The following is a 23,280-nucleotide window of genomic DNA, read 5'->3' on the forward strand; positions in this document are numbered from 1 at the left end:
CTTCCATTGCTTTTAGGCGCACAAGAGAACCACCAGTGCCAGGAGGAAGTCCTGCAGCGGTGTGTGCAGCACAACGTCACGTGACATCACGTGTGGCCACAGACAAGACAACTCTGCAACTCGTGCAACTGTGGCCTGCTGTTCTGACATCTCAAGAAGATGGCCCCAAAGAAAGTTGGCCGTAGCGCCTCAGCGGAAAAAGTCGCCAGTGCCACTGCCAGTAAGAAGGAGCAGAAGAAGCAAGTGGCACCACCCACCAAGGAGACTGGTGTGCAGTAGCAGCGGTGTCCGCCGGGGACCAAGCTGGAAGCAGCACCTCCGCTTCCTTGGGCTCAGTGCCACCACGCCAAGTTAGGTCCAAGACCACCATGAGTGCTGCTGCGGCAGCCACTTTGGTTGTTGAATCACCATCGACCAGTGATCTTGGCTCATCACAAGAAAGTACCATCCAATCAACGCCGGGCGTAACTCAGCTGACGAATGTTCAACAACCACAGCCACAAACACAGGTGCAACTAGTACAAGCGCAAGTCCATGTGCAAGGAGAGGCGCAAGTAGAGGCGCAAGGAGAGGTGCAAGTACAGCCGCAAGGAGAGGCGCAAGTAGAGCCGCAAGAAGAGGCGCATATAGAGGTGCGACTAGAGGTTCATGGAGCGGCACAACCGCCTACAACGCTTGTTCCTCCAGAAGTAGGGGCACATCAGGAAATTGCTATTCAAGAGGAGGTATCTGAGGAAACCACTCCTCCTGATAATGATTATCCATTGTCTTCCAGATCCCCAACAAGAAAAAGGTCAAGTAGGGATACTACAAGTTCTTCTTCAAGCCCCCTTCCTTCTGATGATGTTAATGTTGATTGGAACCCACCAATGCAGTCTGAGAGTGAGTCACCCCATGATGAGCCGACAAAGGTAGCTAAGCCTAAAAGGAAGGCTCCCGCAAAGCTTCCACTTATTGGTGATGACGACGAACAAGAAGTGGTATCTTCTGCTGCTGATGAACAGTCTGACGATGACCAAGTCATCACAGTCGTCACTCCAGCCCCAGCAGGCTGCAGCAGACAGACATTTTAACCCTAGCCCGAATGGCTGCTGAGCAGGATATGGGCGGCGTGGCACTGGTACCACCACCGTTAACTACAACACCAACACAAACTACAGCTTCCATCTTTTTTAGTCAGAAGGGCCGGCATGGACCTCCATCCAGCTCGACCTCAAGTAGTGGTGCTGTAAGTGAACAACAGAAACAAATTCAGCCACGCCCATCCTCCACTTCATCTGGCATTGAAAGTCAAAGTAGCACCTCCACCACCAGCAGACATCACCCGTCCCCAGTTTGGGACTTCTTTACTGTTAGCGCAAAGGTGGAAAACATGGTAGTTTGTTAGATTGGTAAAGTATTAGTTGGTCGGGGTAAGCTTGGTACCAACTATGGTACCGGAGGCCAGAGAGGTCATCTCAAACAACACCACCCTATCCAGTGGGAAGCACACATGAGGAAGATCGAGGAAGCCAAAAGAAAAAAAAATCCAAATGTATCCCTTGATATTGCATCTGATGATGACGAGAATCTGATTGTGCAGGGGGGAAGTGAAGAAGCGACAGACATTTTTTTGGTACACCCAAATCTGCTGGCAGCAGCACTGCAGTGGTATCGCCCTCTACCCCTGCAACATCTATGAGGCACACTAAGAGTGTTGTAGAGACACCAATGCGAAAAACTACATCAATGGGCCTAACTGGTTTGAAGAGGTCATCATCATCACGTAAAATGATCCAGCCCACCATTAGCAGAATGTTCTGGTCGGAGGCCCCATTTGAACGCAACCACCCAACGGTATGTCTGTATAGCGCAAAGCTGGCTAAAATGCTAGTGCTGGACCTTCTCCCTTTTTCTTTCGTGAAAGGGGTGGGGTTTCTAGAATTAGTGGTAACAGACTGCCCTAAATGGAAGGTGCCTAGCCGGTCCTATTTTGCCAGAGTTGCGGTTCCAGCACTACATCAAGATGTGCTGGAGGTGATAGGGGCAGCTTTGCAGAAGAGAGCTGTTCACACTATCCACTTGACAACAGATATGTGGGCCAGTTGCCAAGCCCTTGATTACATGTGCATCACTGCACACTGGCTCTCTTTTGCAGGGTCTTTTGCAGGGGTTAGAGACAAGTGAAGTGCAGTTGTTGACCTGGACACAGTTTTTCAAGCTTCTCGGAAACATGCAACATTAGCCATGTTTGCCATGGAGGAAAGTCCTACTGCAAAAAACATTTTGGATGAGTTTAACAGTGAGGTCTCTGAATGGCTGCAACCAAGAAATCGCATAGTTGGTTATGTTTCCACGGATAATGGCAGTAACATAGTTAAGGCCATGCAGGACAGTGACTATTTCAGAGTGCCGTGTTTGGCGCACTGTTCAGTTCAGTAAATCTTTATTTCGACGATTAAAAACCATCATAAAAATACATTACACAATACATTACACAATAAAAATGTATTAAATTACATTTCTGAACTTTTAGCAAATTAAAAACTGTAGGGAGGAAGGGATACAATTCATAAGGAGAGATAATTATTATCTACAAGGTTGGTTAATTTCTTGTGTATCTCAGTCTTACAGCTACTTTTAAAAAGCTTAAAATAGAGCATAAAGTGTCCTTGTCACTGGCTTTCTTTAAGAAAAGCAGTGCAGCTCTTGCATGACGAAATTTCTGTTTCCTAAGGATGTCAACCAAAAATAAACTCCTAGTATTTCGGTAAAATGGACATAAAAGTACAAAATGAAGGGTGTCCTGCGGAGACCTATTGTCGCAGCCGCAGGTACCCTTCTGCTCAATCATTACAGTAAAACCAGAGGGATATGCTAAAATGTTCGGTAACAGATTGAGCCTAAAACGGCTCATTAAAAAACTATCATGCTGGCTATACATCAAAAACAGATAGGGTTCAATACCCGCCCCATTTCTCACTAAACCATGAGCTGCTATTGAACTCTTTAATGAGCCAAGACCACATCTAACAGTTTCAAATTTCTCTAGAAGCAGCTTTTTGACACTTAATTTACAGCTGAGAGAGATCGAAGAAGGGTCACTAAAAAGATGATTCTGGTCTATATACTCTAAGGAGTGTTTAACATATTTTATCCAGGGACTTTGTAGCCCCTTATCCCTTTACAAACAGTCTGTAACAATTTCCCTGCTCAGTGATGCCTCTGGATTGGTCCAAATTTTGATCCAGGTTATAATTGGCCTCAGCTTAACATAGTCTGAGATATATGGCGTCCCAAGTTCTGCATGAGCAATTTCGGCAGAGATAGAGTGTGGGATTTTCAGGATTCTTCGGAGAAATTTATCTTCCTCTACTTGTAGTTTTTTACAGTCCCTGAAGCCCCACACCTCCGCACCATACAGGGCCTTTGTCATACTAATTGATCCATACAGAGTCATTACTTGTACGGGGCACCATCGTCCCAGCCTGCGAGCAAAGCTTAATATTGCACCATTCGAAGAAACCAGCTTGGTGCAATGTTCCTCGATCAGTTGACTGAATTGAATTTCACCGTCAAACAGAAGGCCCAGATAGGGAAAAGTGTTTACTATGTCCAAAGTAATTGTCCCTATTTTAAACACAAACTTTTTTGCAGGTTTTTTGCCGGCCACCATAACAAAGGATTTCTTCAGATTTACAGATAGATCCAAGTCGGCCATGAACTTGACAAATCCATCCACCAGTTGTTGTAGACCCCTCGGTGTTCGGGCAAGCAGGACCGCGTCGTCCGCGTACAATAGTACTGGGATTTGACGCGGTCCTACTTTGGGGCAGTCCACCGCTAGCGAGATGAGGGCACTCTCTAAGGCGTTGATATAGAGTGAAAAAAGGAAAGGGGCGAGAATGCACCCTTGCCTTACTCCTTCTGAGCACAAAAAAGGGTCCGTGCGCCCCCCCTCTGGGCTAAAACGGACCTTGGCGGTGGTGTTCCAGTGCAGCTCTTTTAAGATGTTTATCAACCCCACATCTATACCTATCTTGTGCATCATGGCCCACAGTTGATTCCTATTCACATTGTCAAAGGCCGCAGCCAGGTCCATGAATCCCATGTAAATCGTACCCTTGCTGGCTTTTGTATATTTGGCGGTTAGCAGGTACAGATTCAGGCACTGGTCGCTGGTTGATTTTCCGGCTCTAAACCCGTACTGTATATCAACTATAGTTCGGTGTTCCTCTGTCCACTCCATAAGCCGATTCAAAATCACTCGACCTAGTATTTTGTCCGAGACATCAATAAGCGAAATCGGTCTATAACATTTTGGATCATCCCTACTCCCTTTTTTAAAAATGGGTACGATCATTGCAGTGGACCAGGAGCGTGGTAGACCTGATTTAATAGCCGCGTTTAGGACCCTAGTTAGGATTGGGGCCCAGAGGTCTATATTACTTCGGTATAGGTCTGGTGGGGTGCCATCTGGCCCTGGAGCTTTATTCGGGGTCAAACCTTGGATCGCCTTAATTATCTCCTCTACTGCGAAGTCTATTTCAGCACTCCGGGTACCGTCCCATCCCCCTTCATGGATTTCTACCTTCAAGTTGTTATAGAGCCCCTCAAAGTGAGCAACCCATTGCTCTGGCTGAATATTGGTGCTAATCACCGGGGCGGAATTATCTTGGAAACATGGCCTACTTACAATTCTCCAAAATTCTGCAAAGTCCCTGTTTTCTCTCGCCTCTCTCAAATCAGCCCATACTTCTGCTTGTAGGGTGGTCTTCCTCTCCTTTACTTTGGTTTTATAGACCTGTCTACAGTTAGCCACTTCTGCCTTATCCCTTGGGTTAGCTTTAAGACATGGTTTTAATTTCCTTAGTGCCTTGGAGCAACTTTTATCGAACCACCTTGGTTGCTTAAGACCCTTACTTGGGCCTCTTGCTTCCAATAGTTTATCGACTAATTTTGTCAGGGATCCAAATATTGCAACTAACTCTGGTCCTTCTATTAGGGGGTCCATACAGTCTTCAACCTGTTTTCCTCCTTTTTGGATTAGTGTTTGATAAAAGTCCTGAGGATTTTATTTTTGTCCACCTTAGTCGCCTCCCCTGATCTGTGGGCTGCAGGCTAGTGTCCCCATGGTTGTGCTTACCCCCCCACCAGTGTATGTAATTTCCATGACTAAGGGGTTATGATCACTAAAGGTGCTCCATTCCGTTCTAACCTTTGTTATTCTATTTTTGGCAAAGGTGGATATAATTATGTAGTCTATAGTGGTGGAGTAACCTCTTCCTTTAAACGTTGGGACATATGTGCCCTTTACCTCCGGGACTATCAGGTCAATGGTGTGGGCTAATGAGTGGGTTTCTACCAATTTAGTTAGTGCTGTACCCTCATGGCTATGTTCAAAGTGCGGACCATCTTTAAATAGGCAGGTTTCCCAATCTGTTGATATAGGGGAGAGGTTTGGACAGAGGTGGCAATTGAGGTCACCCATTAATAGTGTAATTGGTCCCTCCCTTTCCTCTGTTCCGCCTCTTGTGTGAGTCTTTCTTCTATCTCGCATAGGGCGGCATTGTTCCCATTCATTGGCCCTGGGTTATAGACGTTGAACAGCTGTAACCTCAACCCTCTGCTTTGAAATGTTACTGCTTGAAGGGTGTGTGACGTCCAGGTTGGTACTGACCAACTACCTTCTAGGGTTAGGTCGACATATAGTGCCAACCCTCCTCTTGCTCTTCCTGCTCTACTTTCTTGTGCGGGCACAAAGAAGGATTTATAGCCCTCTATTTGGAAGGGCGAGGGGTTAACTGCCCACGTCTCCTGAAAAGCTAGTATATGAAAACCTTGGAGTTGATTCCTCCACTCTGTGTTTTCAAATTTTCCGGTTAGGCCCGCAATATTCCACGACATGATATTCAGCTTTCCTCCTCGCTCATCCCCATATTTTGTGCCCCGCTCACTTAACTCACTTAGCCTCGTATTAGCTCTCCTCTCTAGCCTGGCCCTCCCTTTTTCTTTAGCTTGGCTGTGTAGGTGTTCTACGGGTTTCATCATTTGTTCACTACCTTGAGCTACATCCTCGCTCTCAGCCGTTGTCCGCGTTCCATCCTTCTCCTCACAGTTTATCCCTAGTCATTCATTCTCATCCAGGGACTGCAAGGGACTAAATCTGTTTGTCCACTGTAATCCACCCTGCTATGGTAAGGGCTGCATGCCATACTCAATGGGCCTTGCCCAGTGTCCGTCTGTGAATCTGCCCCTTCTAATCTGTTGGAAGTTTGGCGGATATGTAACAGGTTTCCTAGGATAAAAGTATCCTAGTGGCATGGTCCTTATCATACTGGTTGTATTTCAATTGTAATTATCCAGTATGTAATCCACTAGGTTTGGGTTCCTGAAATTAGCAATAATACAGTTCCCTTCTATATCTTTCCTTCTACTCCCAACCCAGTTTTCCCTCCTAACGTGTAAAATTTCCCCCCTTTTCCCCCCTTGCAGAGGCCTGTGAATATTTAGCCAGTTGATGATCTTATTTTTGAGTTCCATATGCGATTCTCTTTGCCCCCGTCTGAGCTCAGGAACCCCAGCAAAGATGACAACAAAGGGGCTTGCTTCTGGGGGTAGGTTTACACGTGGTAGGGGTCCTTGCGAACTATCATTTTGCTCCCTGCTAAATTGGGAGGTATCTATTTGTTTGGGGATAGGATTTGTCTCTATCTGCATTTGTGTTGCATGTCCCTGACCTTCTGTTTTGTTTCTATCCACGCTTCCATGCGATTGCATTTTTCTATCCTCCCCCCTCTTTTACACCTTTGGGCACTGCATGGACCTGCGCAATGGTACATTTTCATTGCTAACACAGTTGCTAGGTACTGGGGGTTGTTGAGCTGGTAAATCGACTACTGGCAATGCCTTATCTAGTTGGTTGGGAATTAACGTTTCTCTAGCCTTACCCTGTCTCTGCAATTCGTTGGCTATTTTATCTAGTTTGCTAACTAGTGGTTTGATTTGACTGGCTATAAAAGCCTCCAAATGCTTTTGCAGGTCTAGGATTACAGAATCAAGCCACCCCGGAGGGATTGAGGGAAATTTAGGTTCTATTATTGAGACCTCATCCTCTGTATCTTTTAGCTTATCGCCCTTAATGAGCTTTTTCCAGGACTTTATTTGTGTGTTCTTGTTTCTACGCTTTTTACTTCTACGCCTAGGTGTTCTATTTACCCCTCTACTTGTGAGTTCATCATCTTCTGGTACTAGCTGGGCACAAGGGACAGCATCGATTGAGTTATCCCGCCTGCCTTCATCTAATGTGTCACTAGGGTTCAAATCCCCAATTTGTGTGGGGGTCAAGGGCAAAGATGTTAGGGTGATGGATATACGCCTCTCCGCACGCTCTATGTCCCCGACAACCTTCCTTAACATTAGATCAATGACTGTTGGAGTGGCTTTATGGGCTACTACATCACTTGTCTCTATCTCTGGGTTTTTGGAATTGAGGGGGGTTCCTAGTTTGCTCTTGGTGGAGCGGGTTTTAGGTTTAGTAGCCATAATTTACTAGCTGTAGTTTGCACTATTACCCCCTTTCTTCCAGTGAGCTAGATCCAGTGGTGTTATAATTGACCTAAACGGTTAGATCAGTTTGCACTGATGTTTCAGTGTCAATGCCTCCTACAGTTTAGTATGCTTCTGTCAATATTGTTCAATGCCCCGATCCTCCAATAGGTAGCTTTTTCAATCAAGAAGCAAAAATCACAAAAGTACCTTAGGGCAGGTCCAGGGGGGGTGGCCGTCCCGTCCCTGGTCGTCCCCGGACGGCCACAGACGGCCCGCCCTGTGCCCGGGCTCAGCCCGGCAACCACCCGCGCGCGTCCCGCGTCGCGGGAAGAGGGCGTCGTTTTTATGCGCCTCCGGGCGCCGACTGCAGGTGTGCGGCGTTGGCCGCAAAGCCTCTTGGGGATTGTAGTCCCCCCCTCTCGGCGGCCGTGACGCTGATGTGATGGTGTCACTGGCGGCAGAGGGGGACCCTGGGCCGATGTCAGGAGCCCACTAAGGAAGACCAAAAGGAGCCACCGGTATCTGGAGCCAAAGGGTAGCCTGGCGCTGCTGAGTAAGTCCTGTCAAGTTTTCAAATGTATCCACTGCAGAAGCCTGTGTTCAATGTCACAGGTTCAAATCCCGGCGGGTCCACTCATTTTTCATACACCTGAGATCGATAAAATGAGTTGGGTAACAATAAACATCTGTTATTCAGCGCTGAGATGCCCCGGGGTGAACATGAGCTTTCAAATACTTATGTCATATTAAGGGCCAAGCTCTTAGAAAAGGTTTGGAATGCGCTTGCATCAGACACTGTGTGCAATCCTCTGGGTATAAAATGTTGAGGATCGCCTCTGGTCCCGTATCAAATCTGGCTGAACCCCACAAACAAAGCCCAATAGGGGCGGTCAGTTTTGAAAAGCCCGTGATAGGGTACAGCCATAGTTCGCTCTCATCACCTGCTACACCTCCCTATCACTGCAACACCAGCCTAGTATGCAGTCACAGTCGGGTCCCAGACTAATCTGCCCCAGGATGGAAAAGTTCAAACGTCTACCTAAACCCCAATCTTGCATCCATTGGCAGCATCAGTACACATGAACCAAACAAATTAATCGGAGGGTCCAAGGGCGAGTTTAATGACTCACACTAGGTACATGCCCCAAAACCATATATCTCAACACACAAAGGTACCTAGAGGTCAAAAACAAATATGTCATTCAACTATGGCACCAACCCCAACACCATACAGATAACAAAGTGGGAACAGACAGTGCGGACTAGGTGTGATAGTGGCCGAGTTAAGACTCTAGGGCATAGGGAAAAATTCCCATCAGAAGCCACACTGTAGCGCCCTCTTTCACATCATTTGGGTACTCCTTGCCCAGGAGACATAACAAAACGGACGGTCAGATGTTACCATGACCCTTTGTGGATATGAAAGAAATGTGTTACTGGAGGGAGGTTTAATTGAAATTATCAATGTTGATCTGGCAACTGAAAAAAGCAGTGTAAAGTGAATAGAAAGTGAGTGGTGAAAACATTAAAATTGAATGGGCTGGGTAGATGTCAGGGGTTTATTATTATCTCCCGGTCCTCCAAATCTAAAAGACAAGTGCAAACACAGATTTGACATAATATCCGTGATCAGTAGTGGTCAACATGTTTCTGCATATCTAAGAAATAGTTTCATGCATTCGTCATGACCCGTTGTAAATTAACTACTGCTTTTTGTGAAAAGTAAAAGATATCACCTGCAATGTCCAGGTTGTATATTCAACCACATACCATTAGTTGTGCTTGTTGCGCTTCACCCCACCTGGCTGCAGCTCAGGTAAAAGGAGCACCGCTCTCTCCGTCAGTGTCTCCCGGCAGTCTTCCAAACTGTCTGGGGGGGCCAGTACACATCCGAGACACTTAACAACAAGAAGACCTCGGTGAACGAACAACCCACGTGCACTGTATAAACCTGGTTGTTCAAGATTTCTTGAAAACTGAAACCCAAGTCAAGAAGTTACTGTCTATGTGCCGAAGAATCTGCACACATTTCAGCCATTCTTTTAAGGCCCGGAAGCAGCTGAGGGGCATTCAACATGTAAGTAAAGTGCCAGTGAAAGGACTCATCCAGGAGGTGGCAACACATTGGAACTCAACCTTTTACATGCTTGAGCGTCTGTTTGAGCAGTGCATGGTAATCAATGACTATATCTTTACAGTAGGTTCTATTGACCTGAGGCTAGAGTTGGAGGAATGGCAGCTAGTTAAAAAAGCCGGACAGACATGCTTCGTCCTTTTGAGGTCTTCACGCATGAAGTTAGCAGGGAGGACTGTTCTTTGAGCAAAGCTATCCCATTGTTGCGCATGCTAGAGCACCAACTGAAGGCGTTGTCTTCAACGTTGAGAGATGATGGTGGAAAGCAAGCTGCATATCTGTTGGCGGAGAACCTATTAAGCCGCCTAGTTGCCAATGAAAGGCTTCAAAAGATACATACAGAACAACATTACATTTGTGCCACTATTCTGGATCCATGGTACAAAAAGGCAGTGGCCAGCAAAGCATTCATTCCTTTTGATGAGGCAGATGTTTCAAAGTACAAACATTGGATAGCTGTGTCATCCAGACGGTTCGAAAAAGATCGGCGAAAATTCAAGGAGCCGTCAGAAGTCCAACTGAATAAGCAGGCGATCCAGCGTCAAGTTCCACTTCTGAATCTGTGGCCGAAGGGAGTCACTTTCCCTCACAGCCGTTAACGACATCAGCACCAACCCTATCATCATCCTCACCTGCACCAGGCCCAGCCATAATAATGTCGGAAGCGGATTGGCTAACTCATCAAGGGTTTGTTCGTTCCAGTGCTGAGAAGGCCAGAGATGGTACGCAAAGTGGAGCAACCGTGGAGAACCTTGAGTTGATGGTGCAGGCCTATCTGGATGAGCCAACACAGGTCTTTGTTCATACGAACCCATTGCTGTATTGGTACAGGAAAATGGCTCTATTGCCACTGATCGCCAACCTGGCTCTCAATTATTTGTCTTGCCCACTCACAAGCGTGTCTTCTGAACGTGTTTTCAGTGCTGCTGGTGCCATTGTAACTTCAAAAAGGTCCCGCCTGTCAACTAAAAATGTGGAGAGGTTAACACTGATCAAGATGAATCAGCACTTGATACCACCAGATTACAAAGTACGTGAATGCACCCAGGAAGAAAAAGACACCGACTTAGGTGACAGAAGTTCTTCTCTGTTACCTGACCTACTCCCGTCTCAAATCATGGAGTTGGAGGACGAGCTCTACTTCCCTGACACCAAGCCCTGAAAATGACTTCCTTTTTTCGTCCTTATTCACTTTTATTCCTGTGTGTCTTTCTTTGTTTTGCAACTTTTACCACAACAAAACTCTAATCACATAATCACAACAAGTCCATCAGCAGCTCTGTCTTCATCTTATATTCTTTATTGATTTGAAGGTGCCGTAGTCTGCATTCCTGAGGTTCACAAGTTCACAACTCACTCATGCTCCTTTATACTCCTCCTCCAGACTCCCCCTATCCATTTCCCTCAAGGCAGATGGATGGATTACGATGAGTCCACTCAAGAGGGACTGAAATTACTGACTGACTACATGCTTGCTGATTGCTGACAGAGTTACTTTTGATATTGACAGGAGAGGCTGCCCTGTGGGCCCTCACTTTCCGAAGTAGATGCGGACAAAAAGAAGAACAGGTAATTAATAATTGAGAAGATGGCATGCACTGGACAGCAATGGCTGTCTGGCTCTGATGAAACCAATTGCTGTTTGTTTTTTGTGCATGAAATGATGATTCATATGTCTTGTCTTAGTTATTATCTAATCTTTCACACAGTAATTGTAACTCATGTCAATCAACAACTCTTTTTTTTTTACCTTGTTTAATTAAAATTGTACTTCAAATTCAGGGGCCACTATATTGCATTTCACAAAATATGCAAAATGTCCTTGGAGCGGACTCACTTGCCAATATACCATGATGATTGATTAAATAATATATCTTTTTTCTTTACAGTCACTCACTGGGATGGATGGATCATCAACGTCGATTTACGGAAGAACTATGGCCAATTCGCGAGTGGCAAACAGTTAAACCAGTCTACAACAACTACTACAGCAGGACTACATGTCTGTCTATTCGTGGTATGTATTGGTCAAGGGCGAGGCAGTGTACTGCTGTTGTTATGCCAGGCAGAGTCCACTCCAGACAGCAGTTCATGTAAAATTGGGGCTATGTACTTGCTGCATACAATTAGATATGCTTTGTCTGTCTGACAAAGAGCCTAGGTATGTTACATCAGGTTGCTTCACTCAGTGGTGCCTGCCTTGAACCTCTGCATGGCACTGCCTCAAGCTTGAGCCAAACATCCGTTATGTTTGCAAAATTTGCTGTTTTCTGGTATTTCGCAAATCTCGCAAAAGTACAGAAAAATCACAAATTCTTGAGCGGAACGGATTTTTGGCCCATGCTTGCGGCAGGGCCATGCAGACGGTCAAGGCAGGCACCACTGAGTGAAGCATCCTCCTGATGTAGCATACCTAGGCTCTTTGACACAGACAGACAAAGCATATCTACGGTTTAGGGTGCAGTGCGTTTTACTAGGCTTTTTGGGTTTAAGTTGGTATGGTTCACACTGATTCTAGGGCTCGGGCCCGATGCAGGCTCGTTCATAATGATGTTGGCAATGTTTTAGGGGGTTTGGTGTTCTTTGGTCCAGAATTGGCAGAATTGTGGCCTTTTCGGGTGTTTTGCGGGCGCGTGTGTTTGGGTGAAAACTAAGTGAAAACTAGTCGTAGACCTTCTTCTTCTTCTAATTCTTCTTCTTCAAAGAGCGCAGTGGTTCGATTTTGTTCTGCCTTGCTGAAATTCTTGTGAATCGCTATAACAAATGACTGTCCAGGTGAGTTTCAAGAGGATCAAAGTAGTGGAAGTGCTGAAAACAGCAATGTTTTGTGAACAGCGCAATTTGCCATGTTTTGAATATACCAGCATTGCTTGTATTTGGGGGGCTGTTTGGGGGTGTTCTATATTTGTGGAGGAGGGTGTGGGGGTCTGGGAGCACTGCTGGGATAGCATAATTTTTATTGGAAGTGATTTGAAGAAAATCCATGGTGGGAAAGAGGAGTTGGGGCCTAGCTGCAGAGCGCGTTTGGACCGAAGTTGACTGGTTGACTGAAAACGTTCTAATTATGAGTTATTGCATTTTTTCTTTTTGCCTGTTTTTAACGTGTGTTCTGCTTTTTTGCGGGTGGCTGCAGATGTCTGGGGGCATAGCTCGGAAGGTCTAATATTGGAATCAAGTGTTTTGGACCAAATCCATGGTGAAAAGGTTTTGGCATTTTTGCTCACTTGCCTGTCTTTGGGGTGCTGTTTGGGGGGCTTCCAGGTTTTTTGTGGGTGGGTTTTGGGGTCTGGGAGCACTGCTGGCACAGTCTAATGTTGATTGCATTTGTTTTTCAGGAAATCCATGGTGGAAAAGGGGAATTAGGGCCTAGTTGCACAGCGTATTTGGACTGAATTGAAGATAGTAGGCCCATTTTTGCTTTTTGCCTGTTTGGGGGTGCTCTGATTTTTTGCGGGTGGCTGCAGGGGTCTGGGGGCATAGCTCGGAAGGTCTAATATTGGAATCAAGTGTTTTGGACTGAATACATGGTGACATTTGTTTTGCGTTTTTGCTCACTTGTCTGTCTTTGGGGTGCTGTTTGGGGGGCTTCCAGGTTTTTGTGGGTGGGTTTTGGGGTCTGGGAGCACTGCTGGCACACTCTAATGTTGATTGCATTTGTTTTTCAGGAAATCCATGGTGGAAAAGGGGAGTTAGGGCCTAGCTGCACAGCGTATTTGGACTGAATTGAAGGTAGTAGGCCCATTTTTGCTTTCTCCTGTTTGGGGGTGTTCTGCTTTTTTACGGGTGGCTGCAGGGGTCTTGGGGCATAGCTCGGAAGGTCTAATATCGGAATCAAGTGTTTTGGACCAAATCCATGGTGAATTTTTTTTGCGTTTTTGCTCACTTGTCTGTCTTTGGGGGCTTCCAGGTTTTTGTGGGTGGGTTTTGGGGTCTGGGAGCACTGCTGGCACAGTCTAATGTTGATTGCATTTGTTTTTCAGGAAATCCATGGTGGAAAAGGGGAGTTAGGGCCTAGCTGCACAGCTTATTTGGACTAAATTGAAGGTAGTAGGCCCATTTTTACTTTTTGCCTGTTTGGGGGTGTTTTGCTTTTTTGCGGGTGGCTGCAGGGGTCTGGGGGCATAGCTCGGAAGGTCTAATATCGGAATCAAGTGTTTTGGACCAAATCCATGGGAAATTTTTTTGGGTGTTTTTGGTCACTTGCCTGTCTTTGGGGTGCTGTTCGGGGGGGCTTCCAGGTTTTTGTGGGTGGGTTTTGGGATCTGGGAGCACTGCTGGCACAGTCTAATGTTGATTGCATTTGTTTTTCAGGAAATCCATGGTTGATAAGGGGAGTTAGGGCTTAGCTGCACAAAGTATTTGGACTGAATTGAAGGTAGTAGGCCCATTTTTGCTTTTTGCCTGTTTGGGCGTGTTTTGCTTTTTTGCGGGTGGCTGCAGGGGTCTGGGGGCATAGCTTGGAAGGTCTAATATCAGAATCAAGTGTTTTGGACCAAATCTATGGTGAAAATTTGTTTGCGTTTTTGCTCACTTGCCTGTCTTTGGGGTGCTGTTTGGGGGGTTTCCAGGTTTTTGTGGGTGGGTTATGGGGTCTGGGAGCACTGCTGGCACAGTCTAATGTTGATTGCATTTGTTTTTCAGGAAATCCATGGTGGAAAAGGGGAGTTAGGGCCTAGCTGCACAGCGTATTTGGACTCAATTGAAGGTAGTAGGCCCATTTTTGCTTTTTGCCTGTTTGGGCGTGTTTGGCTTTTTTGCGGGTGGCTGCAGGGGTCTGGGGGCAAAGCTCGGAAGGTCTAATATCGGAATCAAGTGTTTAGGACCAAATCCATGGGAAATTGTTTTGGGTGTTTTTGGTCACTTGCCTGTCTTTGGGGTGCTGTTCGGGGGGGCTTCCAGGTTTTTGTGGGTGGGTTTTGGGATCTGGGAGCACTGCTGGCACAGTCTAATGTTGATTGCATTTGTTTTTCAGGAAATCCATGGTTGATAAGGGGAGTTAGGGCTTAGCTGCACAAAGTATTTGGACTGAATTGAAGGTAGTAGGCCCATTTTTGCTTTTTGCCTGTTTGGGCGTGTTTTGCTTTTTTGCGGGTGGCTGCAGGGGTCTGGGGGCATAGCTTGGAAGGTCTAATATCGGAATCAAGTGTTTTGGACCAAATCTATGGTGAAAATTTGTTTGCGTTTTTGCTCACTTGCCTGTCTTTGGTGTGCTGTTTGGGGGGTTTCCAGGTTTTTGTGGGTGGGTTATGGGGTCTGGGAGCACTGCTGGCACAGTCTAATGTTGATTGCATTTGTTTTTCAGGAAATCCATGGTGGAAAAGGGGAGTTAGGGCCTAGCTGCACAGCGTATTTGGACTCAATTGAAGGTAGTAGGCCCATTTTTGCTTTTTGCCTGTTTGGGCGTGTTTGGCTTTTTTGCGGGTGGCTGCAGGGGTCTGGGGGCAAAGCTCGGAAGGTCTAATATCGGAATCAAGTGTTTAGGACCAAATCCATGGTGAATTTTGTTGGGCGTTTTTGCTCACTTGCCTGTCTTTGGGGTGCTGAGTGGGGGGCTTCTCGGTTTTTGTGAATGGGTTTTGGGGTCTGGGAGCACTGCCGGCACAGTCTAATGTTGATTGCATTTGTTTTTCAGGAAATTCATGGTGGTAAAGGGGAGTTAGGGCCTAGCTGCACAGCGCATTTGGACTGAATTCCAGGTAGGCCCGAAATTTGATAAGTCTCACTTTTTGCGGTTTTGCTTTTTGGCTGTTTGGGGGGGTTAAACTTGTTTCCGCCTGGGTTGACGGGTCTGGGGGCATTGCTGTGAAGGTTTAATACCGGATAAAAGTGGTTTGGAGAAAATCGGAGGTGAAAAAGTTTTTCCATTTTTAAGCATTTTGCTCACTTTAGCGTTTTCAGGGGGCTGTTTGGGGGGGTTCCTGGTGTTTGTGGGTGGCTTTTGGGGTCTTGGAGCAACGCTGGGTGTTGATACTTTTGATTGCATGAGGTTTGAAGAAAATCCATGCTGGCAACGTGGAGTTAGGGCCTAGTAGAAGAAAGCCTTTGACACTATTTTTAACTTAGGGCTCGTTAAGGTTAGCAGTATTGCATTTGTTTGGGGGAGTTCGAGATTTTGGCAACTTGGTTCTGGGGTCTACTCTTTGAGCACTTGTCGAGAAATGTCTAATTTTGGTTGCAAGTGGTTTGAAGAAAATCCATGGTGGGAAAGGGGGGATTTGGGCCTACTTTACTTTCAAAGTATGTTTGTCACCATTTTCCACTAGGCCTCAGACAGGTAGCAGTATCGCACGTTTTTTGTGGTCTGATTGGGGGTAATCTACATTTTAGCGTCAGTGTTTAAGGGTCTGGGAGCACTGCTGGGAAGGACTAATTTTGTTCTATATCGTATTTTACACTACACCTAGCTTGAGGGGAAAGATCCGCAAAATTCGCCCATACTTATTTATCCTTCAAAAGGAGACTCAGAGTACGCCCTTTCGAAACTATTGTACTGTCGATTCTGAAACTAAAAGTGTGACTTTTTGCACTACACAGCGTACGTACCTTATATTTTTTTCTCAGTGGTGTTTTAATATCACTTCCTGTTTTTGCATCAACATTTACAGGGCGGCTTTCAACCTGCGCAATGGAAAAAAGGATGAAGTCAGGCTTCACATTAGCGACCCGCAATTCAGCATCCGCCAGGCAGGCAGTGGACAGGGTGTCTTCTGATCACCAACATTGATCGACGGAGCATCAGATGGAATGGAGGAGTACCGCAAATAAGAGGAATGGCTTGATGCATGCAACTTCCCAAATTAAACAGTACAAGTACAACAACATACAGTAACAGTATCCATTCATTACTACTTATCTTTTAAGTGATGTTATTGCTGTGAACTTCTATGAGTGTGACTCTGAATTTCTTTGTTCTCTGCTTCTAAATCCATCCCTCCAGCTATTGTATAGTTTTACCTTGCTATTTTTCAAACTAATTTAATAAACAAAGGGTTTCTCCGAGTGCTGAGATAGGCAAAAACGCATAATTAGTGCAGGCCTGTACTGTCGCATTCTTTCATTCATTAGAAAGTACTACTTAGTTTAAGTAACCTAACCATCCATTGAGCAATCAACTTCATGCCTGCAGAAGTGCATGCACTTCCTTTATGTCCCTTAAAATATTTATGGATATATTCGTATCCAAAGATTTGTTTATCTTCATTTGTTGTTTCTCCATGCTGTGTTTTTTTTTTCCTCTCTCAACAAAACTTTCCCAAAAAAAACCATTCCCATCCAATTTCCAAACCCTAACCCTCTTCCCCCGGGCTGTGTGGTTTTAATTGATGTGTGTGTAAATGACAGCAATAATTCCACACACTTGCTGGAGAGGATAAGGTCATAGCAACTGAAAATGAAATGCATTTCAAGGCTGGTGAAGGAATCAAAGGATATATTCTTACTCAGCTTGACACAGACCCATGACTATTGGCAAATCAAAGCAGATTTTCATGGGCGCCATCAACTGGATTGATCATGAAGAACATCTTCCTCCTACACGTGGCAAATGATTACGATGCTGTGTCCTTCACCTTCAGTACTATTTCTTATAGTAGTAGCCAATGTCAAATTCCAACCAAGTAGTAGTTATACTTTCAATACTTTAGCATTTGTAAGGCTACATTTTGGCACTGTTCTAGTGTACTGTCACGTGCTACAGTATCTATCGTACCGTTCTAATGATCCGCTCAGGCCAATCAAGGTTTCAATTTCTTTTTTTTCATATGCTGCAACTGCCACTGTGTACCACCACTAGTACCACCTCAATGATGCCATTTCAACCGCCCAGGATTGCCATCCATAATCGCCATTTGCCATGCAGCCAGCCCTGTGCCTAGCCCTATTTTCAAACACGAATTACAGGTAAGATAAGCGTTTGGGGGGGGATGAAGAATAATGGAGTAGTATGAGAGACAAGAGACTGGCGGTAGTACTAGTAAAGTCCTATTACAATTGAATTCACTGACTCTGTGAGAGGCACTTACTTTTGTAAACATTTGGGCAATTACTTACACAATTTGAATCAAGAAGCCACTTAAGTTTCAGGAAAACAAATTTTAGTTAACCCCCCTCCAGCCTCAACTGCAGTAAAAACACGCATGCTATGTTTAAGTTGAAAGTATTAATTATTTATATCCCTAACAAAAATAGACTATCCTGTAAGACCCGACCCACCCCCCACCTAACCCCAACGAATGTCAATGAAATAAAAAAAGTCCCCAAAGTCCAAAAAACCCAACTCCCAATTCCCACCCCCCCAAAAGTGGGCAAAGGACAGTCTCTCCTTCTCTAATGCCGCCGGCAGAGTAGTTTTTGGGCCAGGTGGTCATGCCCCTTGCGAAGGTTCTTGAGTAGGATTCTCAGTTTCTTCTGCTCCTGCTCAAGGTAGGACACCCTGAGGGTTAGGCGGTGCACGCGTGCCTTGCACCTGCTGTGGGGGGCAGCTGATTTTCTGGCTGCTTGGCGGTGGCGGGTAGCTGCGGTACCACGGCTCCATACCACTGGAGGCCAGCACTGACTAGCTGACCCAGGGAGCGCGGAGGAGGATGCAGCAGTCCCTGTGGATGTTGTGGTGGTCTGCGACTGCGTGTCCTCCTCCTCCTGGGCCACCAGCCGCCGATATTCGGCGACAGTCGCCTCCAGTTTCCGTTGCCGGGCCCGTCTAGCCATGTCCTTTCTTGACAGTTTGGAAGGAGCATCTATATGAAGAAAGAAAAACATAGTCTGTAACCAATGTTTTTGAAGATTAACAAAAAATAATTCAGCAGAAAGTTGTGTCACAGTAGAACTAGCAACTTGCAAGCACAGTACATAACATTTGTTTCCTGTATCTATCTAACCTCCCACTTCTTCAGCCTTGCTCTAACATTGGTGGGAGTTTCAGGAATCAAATCTATGAGCACTTTGGACTCAGTACATTAGAGTCGACTATGACAGTACACCAGTCTTATTCTTCTTCTTCTCTCTTGTTTAGCGAAATTGGTACGTAAACTTCTGGAAGCCGGCATAATGCCAGCGCAGTCAACTTGCACGCCATGATGACACAGGCTTGCGTTACTGTACCAGTCCAGTACATGCAGGTGGTGAAGCTCTTACTTTACTATTATGGGTTGCACTGAGAATACTCTGTTACAAGGGCTACTGATTAATTAATTTAACTTTCACCCTACAGTGCCAATGACTACTAGAAAAGGAAAATGATGAAGATAAATAATATGATTATCTATCCCTTCACAGGATATGTATTTGATTACATATGGGATGACTTTAGGTGCTTTTTTTTATTGAGTGAACACTGATAGGCCACACATGAATGACAGAGTTGTACTAAAATTATTAACAGAGGTAGTGAGTGGCCCCCGCAATCGCCGGATATATGCTGTGCTTACAATACAAAGTACTGCTACTATTCATGGTAGTATTCGCAAAAATTACAACTTCTTTTCCTTGCCTTTCCTACACTGGAACGGACGTGCGGGTGCGGTGTTACATGCTCTTCAAAGTAACACTTAGTTCATCCAGTGAACGTCTACTCTCTCTACTTACACATATGCTATCTATGAGTCAGATAGTACCATGATCCAGGCATCCATCCATTCAAAGTAAATGTCAATCATTCATCTTAATGTCTCAAGTGAACAAACCTTACTTTTTCTCATGGGAAAAGAACATTTTCATTTTATTTTGGAAACCGCAAGCCATGCATCCGTGCTTGACTTGCTTTTGAATTTCAACCAAAGGATATATTGCGCACACACAGAGTTTCTGTTTCACCCACCCAGGCAGTCCTCTTTCCTTTCTCCTTCCACCCATCCTTGCTTCATCCTTCAACCGGACATGCATCATATTCCCAGCCACCACGCGCAGCATTCAAAAACACGTATCATTCTTTGCCAGTCATCATTACTTTTAACTCGGTCGTCCTTCCACACTTACTTACACCCTTCTTTCCCTTTTCGTTCATACCATCCATTAAGTTCATCTCTGATCTGACTTGGATTCTCGAAAAAACTTTCACAGCTGAGTTGAAGTCAATTTAGAGGAGGCTACTACCTGCTTAGTAAAAACTTAGTTCTAAATTTGTAAGTCTTCTTATTCTTAACAGTATAGTATACTTGTAATGTACAACATATACTACACCCGTGCAGAGAGCACACTCTGCAGTCTGCTATCTCAATAAGTAAGGAATAGAATAGCTTACCACTGTCCGCCACTACCGTGGCATCCCCCACAGCAGCTTCCGCTGGCTGTTGCACTGCCTCTGCCCCAGGAGTGCCCACCTCCGCGCTGGCCCCGGCACTGGTGGATGGTTGTGCCGATGTTCCGCCTAGAAAATACATTTCAGATTCATAAATGCCGTATACACCACTCCCTAGTATTTTGTCTAGGAATGAAAAAATGTAACTACAACTACAAAAACAAATGTAATAATTTGTGACTGTCTAGTCAAAAGTAAAAATTGCACTTTTTTTCAGGGAAGGGTGCTGTCTTGCTTCACTTTTTGGCACAACTGATGAATGCTTGCTTTTTAACATACACCGTTTTTCTCATAACAGACAGAAGCTTCCCTTCTAAGAACAAGAGCAACATCAGATCATCATCAGTAGGACAGTCAGCAATGATTCAGCACCACAAAGAAGATTTGAAGTTCCAACCAGGTGAGGGCTCGCCCACAATTAATGTGTGAGATCACTAAGCACTTTTCCATTTTCAATCCACCGTTTATGTTGTATGGTGAACTTGATTTTAATAAATGTTTTTACTTTTAATAAAGCTTGAAAACTTACATAGACTCTGTGGTTTTTAGTCATGAGTGAGTGAGCGAAAGGGTTTGCAATTTGCAAGCATGAGTCCGTGGCTCTGACAGTTCAGGACTCTGACTCCGTAGTCTTATGTCCTGGGTTGGATAATCATCATTGGGGATCAATCAACGATGAATTAGGGATTAAATGACTCTGTCACACTAGCTAGTCAGTAAGGAGATGGGGGTTCAAATTCTGTTATGACTGAGGTATGTGGGAAGTCTAACTGCGCCTATTATAATTGATAAACAATGCACTATTTAGTGTCCATAGTTCTGTTTGTGCAGAATTGTCCCTGCAACAATAGTAGTATGGATTGTCCTCCTATCCAATCATAAAGTAAACTAGTATCTTATTCTTTCTTGGTGGTCATTGACAGTTTATCGTTGGGAATTGTCAAAGCATAAACATTTAGAAGACTTCAAAAGACATTATGGACAACCCAGAGGACTGCACTCTCTTCATAGAGCTATTGCTGAATAGAATGGGAGTTTCGTTTAACACCTTTTGCCAACTGTGCAAGCTTAGTTAGCTACACAAACAGACTAATAATAATAATCTAGTAGTACCACAGGGAGTCATAGTAGAGGCAGGATAAGAATTTAGAAACAGTCTACAAGAAGATCAAAGACGATGTAGGAAAAATCGAATGTGGAACGTTAGTAAAAAATAGGTACTCTAAAAGATAGGGAAGTATAATTAATAATATTAACATGAAAACTTACTGGAGCCAGCAGAGGAGCCCTCGCCTGACCGATCCTGGCCTTCCTGGTCTTCGTCCGCCGGCGCCGCTACCTCCTCCGCTGTCCTCTTGCCCCTGGGGGAGCTGATGTACAACATGAAAGAAAGACCCAAACATGGATGATTGTTGTCAACCAAATCAAACATTTCAAAAGAACAATAACAAATTATTTCGGGGAAACAGCAAATAGACAACAATTGCACTACATTTATTGACCTATCTGATGTGGTCTACTAGGATATTAGTATTGCTGGATTCGCGGACCGTCGACTTGGAAAGTTATGTAACTCACTAAACCAACTACAAAAAGGTTCGACTAGGACTGGCAGGCAGCACTACGCAGCACGCGAAGTGACAGACAAAGTCCATTGTGATTGCAGACCAGTGAGAACACTAAAAAGTAAGTTTCCTACTACATAACCAGTCATTAAAATACTCAAACTACCAATCCACCACCACTATGTCTTCTTAGTGGCAGGTGTACAAAAGAAGGACTGGACTTGAGTCTCTAGGGGCAGATTTACAAGTCCTTTGCTGCTCTTTTGCTCTATCGTTGCGTGACTTTTGTGACACAGCAGCAGCGCTAAAGAGGCGCCATGTTGCGGGGTATATTAACAACGAGACGCATCTGGGAGATGCTTCACGTTGTAAAGCCCTGCGCCATCAGGGGGTGTGCCGGCGCAAGGGAGTGCGTTCCTGCGCAGGAACGCATTCTAAAAGTGGCTGAGTGAAATCTACAAGATTTCACTCAGTCACTTTTAGGCCAATGCAGCGTCTCTCAGTCAAAACCCTGCACCTGATTGAAGCAGGCGTACGGCTTGACGCAGCATTGGGGAGATAGGGCACCCCGGAGCATTGCTGGAGCTGCGTCGTGGTTGCGACGCAACTCCAGCAATGCGCTGCCTTTAGGGTACAGATGCGTGACGCTTCTGTGTCGTTTTTGCCCCATGGTGCGCCGCATTGTAAATGCGGCGCACCATGGGTGGTGGAGGCGTGGCGCACAATTACTGGCGCATCCCTGCTAATTTGCAGGGATGCGCCAGTAATTGTAAATCTGCCCCTTAGTGTCTAGCATTACGCAGTTCTGTAAAGTACACTCATACATAATTACTCAGGCCAATGAAATGAGCAAAAAAAAACGAAAACAAATAAGCATAGTAGCACCGCCACTGAGCAAGAGAGCAGTGCACCAGAAATGCAATCACAGAACATTTGTAAACATAATTTTTCTACAATCTAATCGGCAGCATTATTGCTGTTCGGAAAAAACAAAAATTTGCAATATGATAACACATAGAGCAGGAGAAAACAGAGTAGTGAATAAATAGCTACTACTACTCACCAAGCCCGGGGATCTCGATGCCTAGCAGGTCGAGCAGGTCCCGTTCTCGGTCCAGGATGTCGGACCACCGGTGCGTGGCCTGGTTGTAGGTGCGCCGGACCCGAGAGTGTTGATACATGGCCCGGCACACCTTCTCCCACCGCTTCTGATGCTCCCAGAGCCCGTATCCGCTAGCGATCCTGCCGCCTGCGGCGATGGTCTTGGGGAGGCGGCGCTGCACATAGTAAACCAGTGCGGCCACCTCCTCCGCACTGAAGATCTCCCGGGCTGTGACAAGCTCCCCCCGCAATAGCCCGCATGGGAGCCGGGTACGGGGTGCGGGACCCTTCCCCTTCTCCTTCCAGGCTCCCTTTGCCACGGTCCTGTACAACAGAAAGAAAAAAAAGGAAAGAAGAGGGAAAAAGGAAAGTAAAAAAAAAAGTTTAAAAAAGTAGCTTTAAAAGTAACGAAAAGTTGAAAAAAAACACAAAATATAGATCTAGAAAAAAGAGGGATAGATATAGAGTAGAAAAGATCAAAAAAAGTCCAAAGAAACAAAGGGTTGCACAGATGAAAGGAGGATTAAAAAGCATGCACAGAACCATAGCAATGAATGAAAAACAAGATGGCCGCGCCCATTGAGGACCGCGTGGGTAAGTTTGCGCGATTTTTCCCATGCGAGTACACAAATACACGTGCGAACTGGTAATAGCGC

The sequence above is a fragment of the Lissotriton vulgaris genome, chromosome 11, assembly GCF_964263255.1.
Source record: "Lissotriton vulgaris chromosome 11, aLisVul1.2, whole genome shotgun sequence".
Taxonomy (NCBI): Eukaryota; Metazoa; Chordata; class Amphibia; order Caudata; family Salamandridae; genus Lissotriton; species Lissotriton vulgaris.